We start from the raw sequence: 21,127 nt of genomic DNA on the forward strand, positions 1-21,127 counted from the left end.
CTATTCCACAGCTTGAAATGAATGGCAGGTTTTTCTGACGAAGACAGAGGTGGGTAAGGAGCTGCATGTCAGTATGTCTGAGTTTGTATGGCAGGATCATCAAAGTGGACGTTCAAAGGCTTCTATGTCTTATGCTGTAGCTGGCATTTCCTATATCTCACGTCTGGTTTGACTGATCCTACTAAAGTGCTGAGAGGTTGGGCTGCCACCTCTTTTTTCCAATTCTATACAGTTATCTGTGTCTTATTTGGGATGTAGTCAGGAAGCCGACGGTCTAAATGCCGACCGCCGGCTTCTCGAATGACTAATCCCGGCAAGGTACTAATGACAGGCAGCAAAATCCCAACTCCTGTCATTAGACCTACACCGGGAGCCCGACGCCCGGCATACCGAGCGAAGGTAAGCCGGGTGCATACAGCTGCGGGGGCGACCGGGGGGGGAGGGTTAGGTTTAGGGCTCCTGGGAGGACTTAGGGTTAGGCTACCCCCGGGAGGGTTAGGTTTAGGCTAGGGGAAGGGGGGGTTAGGCACCACCCAGGGGATTTTAGGCACCCCCCAGGAGACTTAGGTTTAGGCTGCAGGGAAGGGGGTTTAGGGTTAGGCACTTGGGGGGGGGGGAGGTTATGGTTAGGCATCCCCTAACGGAGGGTTGGGGGGGGTTAGGCTAGCGGTACTTATCTTAATTAGCGATCAGGATCTTCACCCCTGCCGGGCTTCAGCTGTTGGGATTTGAACCGCCGGCTGTGCGGCCTGCGGTAATACCTCCTACACCCTCTTATTTATTAGTTAAGTTAAGCTTAAGAGTGGTGTTTAAAATAATAAAACTATGGGTGAGAAGACATAAGCACACTGTTTTTTATTTGGTACAGTACTAGTTAGAGCTGGCTTTTGTAGATAGTTTATAATTAGTAGAGGTCAGTTGCCAGTCGAGGCAGGGTTTAGCACTAGTATATTAGGGCTGGAGGAGGAGTCAACTTCCTCTTTCCAGTTTGTGATCCCAGCCACCCACCTGGCATATTGAGAAATTGGTTTGTACCAATATTTATTCGTTGGAATCAGGGCTGGCTCCAGGGGTCAGAGCACCCTGTGCTGGCACCTCCAGAGGGCCCTATCTTCGAGCGCGGCGAAGCCGCGTGCGATCAAAAATGGGGGTGTGGCCTAATTACCATAGGCCACGCCCCCACAGCTGCAGCGGTGGGAGTCCACAACCTCCCGATTTAACCACCCGCGGGCCACTTCAGCCCATGGGTGGAACAGCGGGACAGTAATGTCCTGCTGAAATCGGGATGTTGGAGAGGGGTGCGCCCTCTATGGGGGGTGCCCCTGTGCGACCGCTCAGGTCGAACACCCCTAGAGCCGGCCCTGGTTGGAATATATTATTTTCTTTTTTTCAGCAGTCGAGGCGCAGCAGGCGGAAAACAATGCTCCTCGGTGGCTCAATTTAGCGTAGCAGAACTTGGCTAGCATTCCCCCTTTGAGAGAGGCAAGTCGGTTACTACTTTAGGGGAGAACCAGGTCTTCAACCTAGGGAGGGACCAGCACTGTGCTGGTTAAGGGGAGGTGGTACTACCCAGAATGGCTTGCGCACAGTGCGGAAAACTCCACCCCATTTTTGGTAAAGCAAACAATTATTTACGAGCTGTAGACCGAGGTAGCACTGCTTTTTTGTCACCAGGACTAATTAATTAAATTCTAATTTGATCAAAATAAATTTGGCTGTGACCTCTTTTTTCCAATTCTATACAGTTATCTGTGTCTTATTTATTAGTTGGGTTAAGCTTAAGAGTGGTGTTTCAGATAATAAAACTATGGGTAAATTTAGGAATCATCACAAGAATGCATCAATGCTCTCAAGAAGGGACAGAGCATGTGAGAAAGCTCTGTCCCTGTGAATCCTCACTGCACAATTCTCACTGTATTTTTCTCAAAAAAACAGTGAGTGCCTTCGTGCATGTGCTCTCACCAACTAGTCCCCCCATCTTACGACACCTCCCCCAATTGACACTTACTTTAGTGATCAGTGAGCTCTCTCCTCCAGTCAGCTGCTTGCCGGGACTCCTAGTCTGTGACCCAAGTCAGTTGTGCTGTAAACTGAGATGCTGGTTTACTGCACAGCCCACCAGGGTCACAGTGCAGGAGTCCCGGCATGCAGCTGACCAGAGGAGAGAGCTCACCGATCACCAGCCCCCTGGCTGCAGGTACAGATGTGTCCACATACATATATCCTCCATGCGCTACAAGTCGCGCTACACTGTAACGTAGCATTTCGCATGCAGATACACCCACAGTTGCACACAGAATATAGGTATACCGCATATCATTTTAATCAACAGAAGCTTCTTGTGTGTCCTATTTGCATTGTTGTGCAAATAAGACAACACTGTAAGGTAAATAATCGCACAAAAAGACGCTCGGCGCTACCGAGTCATGCCATGGCATGATGTGACTAAAAGGGCTATTTAAAGTGCTAGGAGGCTAGATGTATGAGGACACATCTGTCAGTGTTTGCTTTGTTTGTTTTTAACTTTTTTTTTTTACAGTAATCAGCTTGTGGTTTATTTAGACCACAAAACTGATCACAGGGGGCTGGCTCTGCTCTTCCTGTCAGAGGGGAGCAGGAGTGGGGGAATCGGGGGGAACCCTGCTTAATGCCATCTCCAGATGGCGATGTTATAGCAGGGCTCCCACCCAGTATATTTTCACAATTCCCGCTTAGTAAATTTCAAGCAGATCGCATTTCCCATTACAAGTATGGGAAATGCGATCTTCTTGCTAAAGAAATGCGAATTAAAGGGCTTGGAGTAGTTTTTCACAAAAACTGTTGCCCTTTAATACATTTTAGTCGAACTTAATGTGAAAGGGTGTGAAAATACCCTTTTTCACATTATTTTAGTAAAAAAAAATAATCGATAAATAGAGCCCTAGATTCAGCCTGGTGACCAGCACTTTACTAAATAGAGCTGAAACTCTTACTTTAAGCCTGGATGGTGGGGGTTGGGTTGAAGCATAACATTTAGAGGGGTATTCAATATGAAAGGTTAACTTCCCTGGCGAAGTTAACGTTTCATATCGGAGTTTTTTTCTGCGTAAAGGTATGGTGCACGCTCCCGCTTATCCCCGTATTCAAAATAAAATTAACGAAAACGGGAAACTCCGAAGTTGGATTTGCGTAAAGTTACGAATTTTTCCTTAAAATTATTGTAAGACCCCCCTAAAGTTGTAAAAACATGGGTGAACACTATGGGTACCCCCGTTTTAGCCTTTAATTGAAAGTCGGGGACTTAAATAGCCGTAGCAGGTGTTTTTTTTCCGACATTGAAGAAGTGATGCAGAAGAGCACTTTTTTTAAGTGGTCCCATCAAATTTGGGGTACATGAAAATGGGTACTAGCATATTTTGGTGTCCCTAAAGTAATTTTTAAAAAATTCTGCATTTGTGCACCTGCCGCTATAATTCTATTCTAGAAAACATCTGCCGCATACATGCAGAATAGCCCTGAACCTATTTCCCTATTGTTTAACAATTTTTTCCCATTTTTTTTTTTGCACCCCAATTTTTAAATTAATTTTTTGGGGTGTCCCTATTTTTTTTTTAACTTTTTTGACACAGTTCTTTTTAAATGTCAATCTCAGGGGTGCAGGCTATTTTTTTTAAAGCCTGCACCCCTAAACCACAATTCTGCACTTTTTTTCGACACCTAGTAAATGGTGAAAAGTTATCACCGTTTTTTATCAAAGACTTTTCAAAACTGCGATAAGTCTTTGAAATTGAATACGGTGTAAAACTAAAACAAGTGATATTAACGCAAAAACGTTAAAAAGTGCGATATTAACGCAAAAAACGATTTTATCGCACCCATATTGAATACCCCTATTAGTGTTTCGAACTAAACATTAACTACTTGGGCATGCTGGCATTTGTTGAACTAAATATATAGCCCACATTAGAAAATAATACAGATTGGTAACAAAATGTATCACTGCACACTCTTTTGTGTATGACAATAAAGAAAATACAATATCCTGAGACTCGTAAGTATTTTGACAATATATAACCTTTTATTAAATTCATAATCTGCAATAAAAAAACAACACAAGACAGGATATTTCAAGACTTGCTAGTACTATGTTTCAAATCCATTTGCAGGTACTATGACCTGGCATTGTCAGGGCATACATCAGTGGTTCCCAAACTTTCTCAGTTCGTGGCACCCTTAGGGTCTCAATATTTTTTTAAGGCACCCTTAAAATAAATACTTATAAGTATTTGTAACCCTAACCCAGCGGTTCCCAAAGTGTGCGCCACGGCGCTTATGCAGGGATGCCGCGGTTGCGGGTAGATGATGCGACAGCAAGACAGCTGGTTGGGATGCCTGCGGCCATTCAACCAGAAAAGCCGGCCACATGCTGTGCTGCTTACACTGACAGATTGCCTGTCTGAGCCGTGCGGCCCCGCCCCCTCCTCCACTTCCTGTCTTTTCTGCCCCTCAATGAGTCACAGGGGTATATTTACTAAAGTGAGAGTTTTTAGAAGTGGAGATGTTGCTCATAGCAACCAATCAGATTCTGCTTAACATTCAGGCGTCCATAACTTTATTGCAATTAAAAACAATATAACAACTTACAACTAACTTATACTAAAATAAAGACACGGACACAGACTGCTTTGGTTAAATGATCATAACTTGCTTTTATTGAAGGTACGACCCTGAGCTTTTAATTTACTTTTGGGAGGCAAAGAAGGATGCTACAAACACTCAGCTAAGCCATATGTTGCTTAACCAATATTAGGGAGCGACTGAAATGCCCCCCCTTTGGTCATTGTAAGCTGAGCTGTGAAGACTCAACCCCATATAATACCGCATAGTATGAGCATATACGCAGAGACGGACGCCCTAAGTCCTCCTGCAGAGGTAGGCCATACTATGACCCTTCAAAGGAAATGTGCTCCACAGCAATTTCTTACACCTTATGTGGCCGCTGGTTTGTAGCACCTTACCGCCAACGCCAGGTTCACAGAACCGCAGCCTGCCACCCAAAACCAAAACACTAGCCTGCATCCAAAAAGAAAAAAACAGCACCCAAAAACACACCTACCATAACTCTGACAAATGCACCCCCTCAGAGTGGAAAAATTGAGCTTGTTCCAAACTTGGGTGCCACACCAACAAACCACAAGACCCGGAGGCAAAACGAGAAACAGCCCTATTAATCTTCCGGCAAGCCATATCTAAAGCCAAAAGGTCTCTAGAAACTGTTCATACATGGTGAGGGACAACATCCGACTACACCAAGCACACCTCAGGCCAGGGCGGCCAAGTCAGCCTTCATCCGCAAGAGCAGATCAATACCCCCGGCTGCCCAATATCATTGCCTCCAAGGTGAATCGTCAACCATGACAGGCGCCCACAGTGCTTCTTATGATGAAACAGAAGGTTCAAAAGAGCCAACCAATGCATACCTTGGACCCCAAACCACCAAACCTGACATCCACCATGGATGCCCTTCTTGCCGTCCCATGCTACTCAGCCCAATAAATAAATGAATGATCCACAAGCCACACTTGCTCAGAAGACACGGACAAAGCTGTAAGAGAACAAATAGAACTAAAACATTGCAGTAATCAGAACATATATAATAAAAAAGGTTAGAGTGGTAATCAAAAAGGAGAATGTAGCAATACCCAAGCGAAGGAGAAAATCTTAAAAACCTCCCGTGGGCCGTGAGTAATAAGCCAATTGAATTGCGGCTCCTTTGGAGGAAAAATTTAAAAATCCCTTCAAACCCTCAATTTTTGAATGCTAATCATTCAAAAATTAGCGGGTAAACAACGTTTCTGGGTAGGAAAAACACAACTTAAAGCTTATCACATCTAACATATGACTTAAGGTGGTTGACTGCCATCTACCAATAGCTGACAGCAATTTTAGCTGACAGATGGAAGCAACACGCTGGCCGCCACGCAAGTAGCTGCGCCAATATGGAAAGAGTACCATATTATGCAACATCCAAATCCAACTGACCCAAACATCGCTTAAACACAGCAGCAAACTGGAACTTGGAGCCTGATTCAGAGCCAGACGCTCTGACAAGAGCGCTTGCTCTGAATCAGGGCCCTCCTACCTAATATTGGAGCGGCCTCCTGGCCGCTCGCATAGCTGTGGGTGACCACCCACAGCTCATGCGAGCGGCCAAAAAGATGGTCACGATGGTCAAGACCATCGCGACCATCGGGCTTGCGATGAGACCCTGCGGTAGGGTCTCGCTGCCGCAAGCCCAGGAGTGCTTTTGGCTCTAACAGAGCCAAAAGCACTCCCACTGACATCACTAGTGATGTCAGTGGGGCCGGCCCCAGACGGTAGGCGTTCCCATGGGAACGCCTCCGTCTGGGCAGCAACACCCCCGGCACGCCCACCAAAGGGGGCGTGCTGTCGATCAACATTGACAGCACGCCCCCTTTGGTGCGAGACCCATAGCGACGGCTTGGCTGTCACTATTCGGGTGTCGTGCGCATGCGCACTAGGGCACCATCAACCCGCTTGCGAGCACTCAGCACTCACGAGCGGATCAGAATCAGGCCCTTAGTGCAATGGCAATAACCATTTTGTGATGACTGACGGGCGCAGACCCGTATATAAAAACAGCCAAGCACAAAGGGCAAATCTCAGTAATAGGATGAGGCTTGATGGTAACCCAATGCCCGCACCCTAACTAATCAGTTTTAGAATGTGACATTTTGCACAGGACAGTCCTGGCCTGAAGTACCACATGGTTAAGTAACAGACCGGAGTCACCAGACATCATATTATACGCCACAAGCTGCCTAATTCAAAATGCGCCAAAGAAAGCCAGCACAAACACTAATTGGAACAAAACAGATTCAAAGTCAGAAGAAGCAATCAACGAAACCACCCCTACCAGGCGCTGCACCAGTGCCACATCAATTATGTAGTTAGAATCACTTACCATGGGGCTTTCTTCATCCCAACCCTTAAAGCCTTAGACAGTACAGACGACTTAGTGGGGTTGCAACCGCCATGAAGGCAAGGGAAAAAAGCAATATCCGCTAGGGCGGAAGCCATGGCCACCTTAGATCGGCCCCTCTGATAATGTGATAATGACCAACACAAACTCAACCAAGAGCTGATCCAAAGACTTCCCGCAGAAGGATAACTAATCTGAGAAGTCTCCCAGTCACGCCATGCTGCCTTGTAAACCCGCAAAGTAGGCTGGGCCAGGGACGTCTGAGCCAGACCAACTAGTCCGGCTCCGCAATCTGCCAGACAGAAGCAGACAAGACATACCAATCAGATTGGCCTCAGGGGCCAACATCCGACTCCTATCAAATTGAAAATGGGATAGGGAATCCACTACCACATACTAGATGCCCGGCACATGTTGCGCCCATAAACAATATTCGCCTGCAAACACATCAAAAACCAAGAACCTCAACATATGCAGTGCCCTAGGTGAAGAGGAACGCTGATTATTAATAGTGTGCACTACTCCCAGGCTGTCACACCAAAAATGTAATTCCATTTAGACAATCTATCAGCCCACACATCAACAGCCCCTATTATTGGAAAAAGTTCCAATAACAGCAGGTTTGACTGAAAGCCACATGATATCCATGACGTGCACCATGGAGCAGCGCACCAGCTACCTTGAAAGAATGCTCCAAAGCCATTTGAACCAGCAGCATCGGTGAACAACTGTAACACGGTAATGTCAATCGGCTGCAAGGGCAAATCAACTCCAAATTAAAATCAACCAAAGGAAGCCTACACTCGTAGAACACCCAAGATTTCCCTGGATAGGCAGATATTAAATTGCAGGCTGGAGACCCCCGCGATAGCACGCTCTAGCTTACGGCAAAGAAAAAAAAATTTGAATTAGCCTAGGACCGGTTGCACCAGACTAGGGGTGAGCGGTTCGGATTTCTGAAATCCGAACCCCCCTGAGCCCCCCCGATCCGAGGCCGATCCGAGTCAGGCTCGACTTTTCCCGCCTGACTCGGATCTGAAATCGAGGCAAAACGTCATCATCCCGCCTTCCGGGTCTCGCGGGTTTTGGATTCTATATAAGGTACCCGCATCGGCGCCATTATCTCGCTCGGCTGTGGACAGTGAGGAGGGAGGGTGGGAGTTAGGGCTGGCTGGGCTGTGTAGTGTAGTGTAGTGTTGTGCTGTGCTGTACTGTGCTGTGCTGCTGTTGTCCATAGGGGCTGTGTCCACTCCTCCAAAGTCCATAGGGGCTGGCTGTGTTGTGCTGTGCTGTGCTGCTGTTGTCCATAGGGGCTGTGTCCACTCCTCCAAAGTCCATAGGGGCTGGCTGGACTGTGTTGTGCAGTCAGTTGTCCATAGGGGCTGTGTCCACTCCAAAGTCCTGTGCAGAGTCCCAGTCCTAAAGGGGTGCTGTAGTGTTGTCCAGGGGGTGCATTGTCCATCAAGGGTGCTCCCCCCAAGTGCAAAAAAATATATTTTTTTTTTCTGTGTTTGTGAATTGTGTGCGCTGTAGCCGCACGTGCATCAACAAAGTAGCGCCAAGCGTGCGCCTATGTCATAAGTAAAGGGACGGCTGGCTCATCCTTTAAAGGGTGCTGTAACCCACAAAGTGCACTCCAAATAATTATAATATATTTTTTCTGTGTTTGTGAATTGTGTACACAGTAGCCGCACGTGCATCAACAAAGTAGCGCCAAGCGTGCGCCTGTGTCATAAGTAAAGGACCGGCTGACTTGACCGTTAAAAGGTGCTGTAACCCCCAAAGTGCACTCCAAACAATAAAAAAAAATAATTTTCTGTGTTTGTGAATTGTGTGTACTGTGGCCGCACATGCATCAACAAAGTAGCGCCAAGCGTGCGCCTGTGTCAGATGTAAAGGGACGGCTGGCTTGCCCGTTAAAGGGTGCTGTAACCCCCAAAGTGCACTCCAAACAATATCAAAAATTATTTTCTGTTTGTGAATTCTGTGTACTGTGGCCGCACGTGCATCAACAAAGTAGCGCCAAGCGTGCGCCTGTGTCATAAGTAAAGGGCCAGCTGGCTCGTCTGTTAAAGGGTGGTGTAACCCCCAAAGTGCACTCCAACAAAAATAAAACATTTTCTTCTGTGTTTGTGAATTGTGTGCACTGTACATGCATCCTCAAAGCAGCAGCGCCAAGCGTGCGTCTGTGTGTTAAAGGGTGGTGTAACTCCACAAAAAATAAAAAATTATTTTTTTTCTGTCTTTGTGAATTGTGTGCACTGTAGCAGCACGTGCATCAACAAAGGAGCAGCGCCAAGCGTGCGCCTGTTTCCCATAAGTAAAGAGCCGGCTGGCTCACTTCTTAAAGGGTGGTGTAACCCACAAAGTGCACTAGTCTTCAACAAAAATAAAAAAATATTTTCTGTGTTTGTGTGCGCCTTAGCCGCACGTATATATCAATATAACATAAATGGAGGACCAAACTTTCTCCGATAAAAATAAAATAGGTAAAGATCAAGAACCACTTCCTCCTAGTGCTGAAGCTCTGCCACTAGTCATGACATAGACGATAACATGCCATCAACGTCGTCTGCCAAGGCCAATGCCCAATGTCATAGTAGAGAGCACATACAATCCCAAATGACAAAGTTCAGGAAAATGATCTTAAAAAAAACATTTAAATCATCTGAGGAGAAACGTAAACTTGCCAATATGCCATTTACGATACGGAGTGGCAAGGAACGGCTAAGGTCTTTCCCTATGTTCATGACTAGTGGTTCAGCATCACATGACGATGAAAGCCCTCCTCCCACTAAAAAACTCAAACAAGTTAAGCTGGGAAGATATCACAAATCCCCAAGGAGAGTCCAAGTGTGGTGGCGGTTGCAATGCCTGACCTTCCCAGCACTGGACGGGAAGAGGTGGCTCTTTCCACCATTTGCACGCCCTCTGCAAGTGCTGAAAGGAGCAACCACAGTCCACTTGCTGATATGCAAATTGAAGATGTCACTGTTAAAGTACAACAGGATGAGGATACTGGTGTAGCTGGCGCTGAGGAGGAAGTTGGCGAGGAGGATTCTGATGGTGATGTGGTTTGTTTAAATCAGGCTCCGGGGGAGACAGTTGTTGTCCGTGGGATGAAAAAGCCCATCACTGTCATGCCTGGGCAGAAGACCAAACATTCCACCTCTTTGGTCTGGCAATATTTCTAACCAAATCCAGACAACAACTGTCTTGCCATATGTACCATATGTAAAGGTGAAATAAGTAGGGGTAGGGACGTTAACCACCTAGGAACATCCTCCCTTATACGGCACCTGCAGCGCGTTCATAAAAAGTTACTGTCAAGTTCAGAAACTTTGGCTAAGACCAGGGACACCTAAAATCCCGTTATCCTGTTGTATCTAAGCGCCTGCAAACCACACCATAAACTCCCTCCTCATCAATTTCCTCCTTAGTCAGGATCGGAAGTAGTCCTGCAGGCCATGTAACTGGCATGACTGACTCTCCTATCCGGGATTCCTCCGGAGGATCCTGGATTGCTACGCCTACTGCTGCCGCTGCTGCTGTTGCTGCTGCTGGGAGTCGTTCATCATCCCAGAGAGGAAGTAGGAACACCACTACTTTTACTAAACAATTGACCCTCCAACAGTCCTTAGCGAGTAGGATGAGGTACGACAGCAGTCATCCTGAAGCAAAACATATAACTGAAGCCTTGACTGCTATGTTGGTGTTAGATGTGCATCCGGTATCCGCCATTGGTGCAGTGGGACTTAGACAATTGATGGAGGTAGTGTGTCCCCGGTTCCAAATCCCGTGTAGATTCCACTTCACTAGGCAGGCGATACCGAGACTGTACAGAAACGTCAGAAAAAGTGTCCTCACTGTCCTGAGAAATGCGGTTGTACCCAATGTCCACTTAACCATGGACATGTGGACAAGTGGAACAGGGCAGACAATTGATTGTGACAGCCCACTGGGTAGATGTATCACCTTACGCAGCAACAACAGCAGCGTCACCAGTAGCAGCATCTCAGAAACGCCAGCTCGTTCCAAGGCAGGCTATGCTGTGTATCACCGGTTTCAGTAAGAGGCACACCGCCGACAACCTCTTAGAAACTGAGGGAAATTATTGCCCAGTGGCTTACCCTACTTAGACTCTCCTGGGGATTTGTGATATCTGACAACGCCACCAATATTGTGTGGGCATTACATCTGGGCGAATTCTAGCACATCCTATGTTTTGCTCGCACAATAAACTTGGTGGTGCAGAATTTTCTGAAAAGCGACAGGGGCGTGCAGGAGACGCTTTGGGTGGCCCGAAAAATTTCTGGCCACTTTCGCCATTCAGCGACTGTGTGCCGAAGACTGGAGTGCCAGCAAACATTCTTGAACCTGCCCCACCATCACCTGAAGCAAGAGGTTCTGACGCGGTGGAACTCAACCCTCTATATGCTTCAGAGGATGGAGGAGCAGCAAAAGGCCATTCAAGCCTATACATCCACCTATGACATAGGCAAATGAGGGGGTATGCACCTGACTCAAGTGCAGTGGAGAATGATTTCCGTGTTGTGCAAGGTTCTCCAGCCCTTCGAACTTGCCACACGTGAAGTCAGTTCAGAAACTGCCAGCTTGAGTCAGGTCATTCCCCTCATCAGGCTTTTGCAGAAGCAGCTGGAGAAAGTGAAGGAGGAGATAAGACGGAGCAATTCCGCTCGGCATGTGGGACTTGTGGATGAAGCCCTTCATTCGCTTTGCCAGGATTCCAGGGTGGTCAATCTGTTGAAATCAGACCACTACATTTTGGCCACCGTGCTCGATCCTAGTGTCTCTCTTTCCAGCCGACACAAGCCTGCAGAGGTGCAAAGACCTGCTGGTGAAAACACTGTCAGCTGAAGCAGAACGTGATACGTCAACAGCTCCTTCTTCATTTTCTCCCGCAACTGGGGCTGCCAGGAAAAAACGTAGGTATCCTAAGCAACCCGCTGGCGGTGATGCAGGGCAGGCAGGACCAAGTTTGGACATCTGGTCCGGACTGAAGGACCTGGCAACAATTTCTGACATGTCTACTGTCACTGCATATGATACTGTCACCACTGACAGAATGGTGGAGGAATTATTTTCTGTGTTCTTGAATTGTGTGCACTGTGGCTGCACGTGCATCAACAAAGGAGCAGCGCCAAGCGTGCACCTGTGTCATAAGTAAAGGGCCGGCTGGCTTGTCCGTTAAAGGGTGCTGTAACCCCCAAAGTGCGCTCCACAAAAAATAAAAAATTCTTCTTTTTTTCTGTCTTTGTGAATTGTGTGGGCTGTAGCCGCACCTGCATCCTCAAAGCAGCAGCGACAAGCGTGCGTCTGTCTGCTAAAGGGTGGTATAACCCTCAAAGTGCGCTCCACAAAAAATAAAAAAATCTTCTTTTTTTTTCTGTCTTTGTGAATTGTGTGGGCTGTAGCCACACTTGAATCCTCAAAGCAGCAGCGAAAAGCGTGAGTCTGTCTGTTAAAGGATTACATCGGTGACAGCATCCAAGTAGGCATGTCAGACAGTCCGTACCTGTACTGGCAGGAAAAAGAGGCAATTTGGAGGCCCCTGTACAAACTGGCTCTATTTTACCTGAGTTGCCCCCCCTCCAGTGTGTACTCCAAAAGAGTGTTTAGTGCAGCCGGGAACCTTGTCAGCGAAAGACGTAGGAGGTTGCTTCCACAAAATGTGGAGAAGATGATGTTCCTAAATATGAATTACCAACTTTTCCAGGGAGACCAGCCTCCAGAACGTACAGAGGGACCTGTGGTGGTGGATTCCAGCGGGGACGAATTAATACTCTGTGAGGATGAGGATGTACACAACACTGAAGAGGGTAAGGAATCGGTGGATGAGGAGAATGAGGACAACATCTTCCCTCCATAGAGCCAGTTTGTGCAGGGACAGATTAATTAATTGTCAGCTTGTTTTGTGGGGGCCCAAACGAACCAATCATTTCAGCCACAGTCGTGTGGCAGACCCTGGCGCTGAAATGATTGGTTTGTTAAAGTGTGCATGTCCTGTTTATACAACATAAGGGTGGGTGGGAGGGCCCAAGGACAATTCCATCTTGCACCTATTTTTTTCTTTGCATTTTGTACATTTTGGGGCCTAGTTTTTCAAACTGCCATCCTGTCTGCCACTGCAGTAGCACGCCTAGATGGGTCACGTGTCTGTGCCGCCCACTCGTGTCGCTTAGCATAGTCATCCAGCTACCTCGGTGCAACCTTTTGGACATAAAAACACTATTGTGAGGTGTGAGGTATTCAGAATAGACTGGAAATGAGTGGAAATTAAGGTTATTGAGGTTAGTAATAGCATAGGAGCAGAAAAACCCACAAATTCTGTGATTTTAGCTGTTTTTATGCTTGTTTTAAAAAAACTACAAATCCAAAACACAAAACCCAGAACCCAAAACACGGAAGGGTGGTTTGGGAAAAACCAATCCAGATCCAAAACACGAAGAAAGATCCAGATCCAAAACCAAAACACAAAACACGAAAAGTGGCCGGTGCACACCCCTGCACCAGACGCAGTTAAACCCCCCTGGGAGCCAAACACTGAATCAACCGCCGCACCTATCAGCCTGCAAACCGGAAACACCCAATAACTGTATCCACTAAATTCCAAGGTAAGGCAAGCAGAAAGTCTGGTCTTCCGTCTTGTAATGGCAACCAGAACGCCGAGCACTCATAAAAGGGCCTGCACAGGAATCAAAACCTCCCCACAAACTGCGCTATCTGATGGGCCGACGACAAAAAAACGTCCAAATAATATGCAAATCCTGCAAGGCTCGAACCAGCCTGGATACACCAAAGCAAAAAAGTGCTAAACTTTTCAACATATGCACATGAGACCGCGCAGCGGGTGGGTAGACACCCGTCTGCAAAAATTGGCCCTCTAATTTATAACCCATAAATGTAGGGGGTCAGGGCACAACAGCAGCAGGCAAAAAACTGATTCAACGTCCAAGTTCGCTATATAGCTCCAGGACCAAAACCCTAATCATAGCGAGAGCCTAATCAAATAACTGGTACCGAACCTGGCAAAGCGAGTGAGGAATTTCATCGTCCACAGAGCCCCCTTGAGGGTACGACAAATGCTGCTGAAAACTATAGTACACCGTAATTTGCTTTGCTATATAAGAAACTGTTAATAAATAAATAAATATTTGACATGGACCTACATGGGTATGACACCGAGAGGGGAAATGCACATGTCCAGGAAATTAGGGGGCGGGAAAAGGCCCAGGAATACGGCCCAGAGCTACTGCAGCAAGGATTTCTGTCGCACCACCTGGGGGAGCTCTCTGGCCGAGCGCAAATTCTGGGAGGCCACTTGCAATGCGCCATCTACAGGTAAGCAAAAACCCAAACAAAAACGCTCCAGCAAAAATTGGGAATCTTCCTACAAAGAATACTAGGATACTTAAAGGCAAAACATTTCCCCTTGGCAAGCACATTCACACCTGAACATGAAAGAGGGTTAGCCTTCCTGCCTTGCCCCCTAGCGTAGATGCCCATTTGTTAAATGCTATTATATAGCTGCTGCTATGTATATTTAGCACTGCGTGGTGGAAGGATGTATTGAGGAACATGATAAAGTTGTTATTATCACATGTTTATAGATATTTTAAGTAAAAGATAAAGGGCCTGATTCATTACCAATTGCAACTATGAATGCAATAGCGATTATACACGCAGTTCAACTGCGATAGTAATAGTATGCTAACCCATTGTGATCGCTATGCCGCCACAGCACAACATAAGGATGCCCACTTTACCATGCACACATCAGTACTCGTGTACCATCACAACCTTAAGCACACTTGCACAAGCTCTGACCTTACTCAGAAATTGCTAACTTCATCGCACGCTATGAGTCCTCAAGCTGCGTAAGGCATCGCATTGGCTAATTTATGCACGCCCCTGCAACGGGGTTCAAACTCACTGGCACACCTGCGTTTTGCCGACCACCCCCCCGTCACCGTTAACACCCAAAAACTGCACTGCCTGTCAATCACTCTGTGATGGGTCTGTGCGGTCTCTGTGATTGCAGTCCCGATTTACGCACTGCGATGCATACGCATGCGCAGTACACAACAATAGGCCGATTGCGTGCGCATTAGCAGTCGCGATCCAAGCTGCATCAGGCCCAAAGTGCATAAGATGTATACACTTTTTAGTGTATAAGTCTTATGTACTTTATCTTAATTTAAAATATATTTAACCATGTAATAATAACAACTTTACCATGGTCCTCAAAACACCCTTCCACAACACACCAATGCTAAATATGGTCAGCAACAGTGGGCCTGATTCAGGGCCTGATTCAGACCCGCTCGCGAGCGCTATGCGCTCACAAGCGGGTCGATGGTGGCCCAGTGTGCATGCGCACGACGGAGCCGGCTCCATCGTACGCACGTGCGAGACCCGGATAGCGAAGGGCAAACCGTTGCTCCGGGTCTTGTACCAAAGCGGGCGTGCTGTCGATTTTGAGTGACAGCACGCCCCCTTTGGTGGGCGGGCTGGGGGCATGGCTGCCCAGACGGAGGCGTTCCCACGGGAACGCCTACCGTCTGGGGCCCGCCCCACTGACATCACAAGTGATGTTAGTGGGAGTGCTTTCGGCTCTGTTAGAGCCGAAAGCACTCTTGGGCTTGCGGCAACGAGACCCTACTACAAGGATCTCGTTGCAAGCCCGATGGTCGCAATGGTCTTGACCATCGTGACCATCTTCCTGGCCGCTCGCTATAGCTGTGGGTGGCAGGAGGCCGCCCAAAAAAACCAGAGGGCTGGTCCTGATTCAGAGCGAGCGCTCTCTCAGAGCGTCCGGCTCTGAATCAGGCCCAGTGTTCGCACTGATGTGCTATTACGCTCCTTTTTACCAAGGCTCTGAATCAGGCCCTCAGACCCGCCTGCGAGTGCTATGCACTCACAAGCGGGTCGATGGTGGCCCAGTGCGCATGCGCACAATGGAGCCGGCTCCATCGTGCGCATGCGCGAGACCCAGATAGCGATGGGCAAACCGTCGCTCTGGGTCTCGTATCAAAGGGGACGTGCTGTCGATGTTGAGTGAAAGCATGCCCCCTTTGGTGGGCGGGCCGGGGGCGTGGCTGCCCAGACAGAGGCATTCCCATGGGAACATCTACCGTCTGGGGCCGGCCCCACTGACATCACTTGTGTTAGAGCCAAAAGCACTCTTGGGCTTGCGGCAACGAGACCCTACCACAAGGGTCTCGTCGCAAGCCCGATGGTCGCGATCGACTTGACCATCGTGACCATCATCATGGCCGCTCGCTATAGCTGTGGGTGTTCACCCACAGCTATGCGAGCGGCCAGGAGGCCGTTCTAAAAAACCAGAGGGCCGGCCCTGATTCAGAGCGAGCGCTCTGTCAGAGAGTTCACACTGATGTGCTATTACACTCCTTTTTACCCCTTATGGCTGCAAAAGAAAAAAAGGACCCGAGTCTCTCAGTATGCACCTGTTAGAGTTCAGCCGGGGATCGGCCGTCCCTTACCGTCCCGCCGGCTTCCTCTGACTTCCCGGGCAGTCGGGCGGCTGGCGCGGCGACGTGGGAGGAGCTGAGCATTCACCCTGTAGCTGTGGTGTCAGGCGACCCGGTGAGCGGGGATCGCAGTTTCCATCATGGGCGCCACCATGACACTTTCCCTATGTCAGTACTTCCTTCCCTGAGTGGCACGGCTGGTCAGCTGACGCTGTGGGCCTATCAGCAGGCTTCCAGGGGTATATATCCGGCTCCTGTGCTCCAGGTAGTTGCCTGAACAATCATTGTCGCCACTAGTGTAACTAGAGGAGTCTCGTTTCAGGTTCCCGTGCTTCCAGTGTGTTTCTTCCAGAGCTTCTGAGCTATCTCATCACAGTGCCTTTACTATCAGCAGCCTGTGTGAAAGCTAACCTCCATCTCACCACAGTGCCTTTACTAATCAACAGCCTGTGTGCAAGTTAACCCTCCATCTCACCACAGTGCTTTTACCATCACAGCCTGTGTGCAAGTTAACCCTTCATCTCATCGCAGAGCCTTTACCATCACAGCCTGTTTGCAAGTTAACCCTTCATCTCATGGCAGTGCTTTCACCATCACAGCCTGTGTGCAGGTTAACCCTTTGTCTCATTGCACCCTAGTGCATGATCTCCGGCTGGCAATCCGGTATATACTTCGTGGGATATCCAGCTGTTACCTCAGCCTACCAATAAATCTCCACACCTCTCTAGCCAGCACCTCAAGTGCCATTCTCCAGCCAGGAGTTCTATCCCACTCCCCACATGCCTATTCCAAGCATTACCCGTGGGCCATGGGTGTTTTTCATTCTCTTTTCCCTGCAGGCCTTGGTCACCAAGTCAAAGGACCGCGACCTGCTTACAGGGAGCCGCACAAGCCCATATCCTGCTTGGAGGGGTCACTGGCGAACACCTTGTGAGTTAGAATCCGCACCATTGACTAGGTCTAGCCAATGACCAAGACTTGTGGATGAGGAGATCATACGTCCATGCCCCTCGCCTTCGCCTCCTCCCGCAGCCTCAGGCCTCGGCTTTCAAAAACCCGCCTCCCAGCGTGACAGCACCCTGCCAAGCAGATTACAGTCACAGGGGCTTATTCTGAATTAGAGACAAGTATCAGATCATCTATGCGAGTATCTGTCGGTCTTCCCACTGTTTTTCCATCTGCAGCCTTCATCATTATGGGTCCCGGCACACTCATGTTGTTTTGGGGCCCCCGTGTCAATCTCCAGCCTCATCCTTGCCTGTATCTTTCCAGCATCACCCCTGTCTCTCTCAGCATCATCCCCTCCCTGTCTCTCTATGCATCATCCCCTCCCTGTGTCTCTAAGCATCATCCCCTCCATGGGAATGTAGTTAATAGACTGGTGGACACAATGCCGCCGGTCTAAAGCCCGACTGAACCTGCCCGAAAAGGGACTTAAGATAGGCATCGATATGCCGATGCCTATCTTAATTCCAACGCCAGAGGACCGACCCCTGCCATCACAATAGTCCGCTGACGGGTAAGTATAATACTTAGCCCGGGGATAGCGGGATTAGGTTTAGGGACCCCCGGGGGGAAAGGGTTAAGTACCCACCCTGGGGGAGTTTAGGGTTAGGCTTGGAGAAGGGGGGGTTAGGGTTAGGCACTGGGGGGAGGTTAGAGGGGTTAGGTTTAGGCAGATCCCCGGGAGGGTTAGGTTTAGGGTGTGGGGAGGGGGTTAGGTTTAGGCACCCCTGGGGGGAGTTTAGGGTTAGGCACTAGGAGGAGAGGTTAGTGTTAGGCACCCGTAAGGAGGGTTAGGGTTAGGGGGGAGAGGGGAGGGTTAGGGTGCTTACCAATGCACGTTGGGATCTCTCACTGTCGGGATCTGAATCGGCTGTTGAGCCGCCGGTATTTCAGTCCCATTCCACTCCCTGTGTCTCTAAGCCTCATCCCCTGCTTATGTCTCTAAGGGGCCTATTCATGATGTTAATTATCGGGGTCCAAACGGACCCTGATAATTGACAACCTAATTCGCCATGGCCACTGGAGCAATTCATCATTGCTCTGGCGCGGTGGCAGCTGATGTGAAATCAGCTGCCCCCGCGTGCGGCTTCACTGCTCCTTTTCGGAGCAGTGAATATTTTCACTGCCAGTGCGCATGCGTGACCTACAGGTGATGTCTCCCCTCCGGTCAGCTGGTCTCCCAGCCTGCACTGGTGCCCGGTCATTACCTGACCAGGTCCCAGTGCAGTATGGGATGTCAGCTGACCGGAGCCACAGAGGACATCACCGAAGCACCAATGACTGCAGGTAAGTGTAATTAAGGGAGGGGGGGTTGCGGGTGTCGCGATTGTGGGGGTGGGGCTTATCACCGGGGCGGGGCTTAGCTATGGTAGGTCGGTGCATGCGTCGGCACTTGTCACAGTATTTGTTGCAAAAATACTGGGATAAGTGTGTGGAGGGGATTCGCAGGGATCAGAGCTTTATTGCAAGCTCTGTCCCTGCAAGGGATTTGTAGTAAATCTCTGTGATATTGCCTGAATTCACAATGCGAATAGTGATAGTGATTTATTTTCTGTTTTTTCTGTCTCCTGCAGTTCTTTATTCTTCTCCTACCCTTCACTCCCTACCTATCATTGTTTCTATCCCTTTTTCTGCCCCTCCATTCTCATCTTTTTTCCCAGCTGCTTTCTATTGCATGTAAAGTGCTTGCCTATGGGGCTGTTCCCACCATGTTCCCTTACGGTCCCCCCACCCATCTGGCCGCCTACCTCATGTTGCAGAGCGCTGCGGATGCAGACTCTTCCCAGGTTCCCCTCCATGGCCACCGCACCTCAGCTAGTTCTGACACTGGGGCAGCGGGCACACATCATCTGGTCGGCAGGGCTGTGGCCATTGGCCCTGCCTTTCTTTCAGCAGTAGGGAGGCAGTCGGCACTTCCCGATGCTCCTACCACCCTAACCAGTGCCCAGTGCGGCTGCTGTGCCCCTACCCGGATTATGCCGGGGCTGAGGTCATTGCTATGGCAGCGGGCGGAGCCGTGGCTGAGCGTGTTGCCGCTGGCTCTGCCTCTGTGTTAGCGTATCAGCAGCAGGCAGCTGCCACCACTGATCAAAGGTATAATAGGCCCGGTCATTGGCGGGTGCACACCAGCATTTTAGGCCCACGGGGAGGGCAGGGTTTTTGCTGTGAGTCGCGGCCAGCTTGATGATGAGGGGCAGGCTGCTGCTGCACGCTCTAGACACGGTAGGCAGCCCTCCTCAGTGCCCCCTGATGCCCCAATGTTGTCAGGAGTCCCGTCTCTGTCTAGGACCCTCTGACTATGGCTGTGTTGCTGCCTGTGGCCACGTCTGATGCAGCCCCTGCTTCTATAACTGGCCCTGTGGTTTTTGACCAGGGCGCGTAGAGGTGTATGGGCAGTTAGCAGGGTTATGCCCTCAGCTGTCTCGGTTGTTCCCTAGTCGGCTGTACACTTGTGCCACATCAGTTCCACCTGAAAACACACACCCCCCCAGCCCACACCATGATGACCACAATCAGAATAGCATATAATACTACAGTGGCATGTTTTTTAGGATCACCTCAGTGTCACAAATGAAATGACTAGCACTACAGTACCTGTTGATCTTTTAAAATGTGTCGATCAGTAGTGAAAAAATTGGAAAGCCAGTAATGAATATAGTTGTGCACCAACTGGGAGATCTGAAAAACATGCACTGTTAGGGGTGCACTGATATATACCATCTATACTTTATAGGATCAATTATTGATACTGAATAATACACTATCCAGAACATAAAGAGACCAATCTGTACATCTACCTGTTAGGATTTGCGGTTAGCAAATCATCTTGGTGGCAATTCCCAGTCTTAGTTGTTACTGGGATCCTGCATCATGTCCTATCCTTGTTCTGGCTTTTTGCAAGAAGCTGGAATTCCTATCTTGTCTGTGTCAATTAATTGCCTGTCATTCTGGTCTGTCTGTGTTTGTGTTGTTTCATGTGTTCACTAATTAACTAGCTCTCTCCTTGCAGAGCAGGTACACACATGCCTTTTAATTAGGAATCACTTTCCAGGAATGGTCTCTGATTGGATCCTGCATCTCATACGTATACACCCAGCCCTGAGCTCATTGCCGGTTATACTGTGTCACTACCAGTGTCTGTTTGCTGTATTCAGTTCCTAGTGCTTGCCGGTCTACCGAGTACTTTGGTTATTGAATCTGGATCCTGTCTCCATCCACAGTCCTGTCTGTCTGCATTTATCTTGTTACCTGCAGTGTTTCCACCTCACTGCCTCCATTATGTGTTACTGCAGCATCTGAATCCACCTGTCTGCTGTTTAGGCCCCTGCCTAGACCATCTCAGCTGCTTGTGTTAACCAGGCGACACAGGCTGACTACAGAGTGTCTGTGAGCTCCCTCAGCCTGGCTGCAGAGTCAGGTTTTTCCTGTTTTCCGGTTCACTGAACTACCACATGGCTTCCAGGCCCCTCCAAGTAGCTTCCGTGCTACCATCTATCTCCAAACTGCTTCCTAGCTGTATCCAGAAGATCCTGTGCTGCCATCGTTCACCATACGGCTTCCAGGCTGCTCCAAGTAGCTTCCGTGCTACCACCAATCTCCAAACAGCTTCCTAGCCATATCCAGCAGC

The sequence above is a fragment of the Taudactylus pleione genome, unplaced genomic scaffold, assembly GCF_031769625.1.
Source record: "Taudactylus pleione unplaced genomic scaffold, aTauple2 ptg001314l, whole genome shotgun sequence".
Lineage (NCBI taxonomy): Eukaryota > Metazoa > Chordata > Amphibia > Anura > Myobatrachidae > Taudactylus > Taudactylus pleione.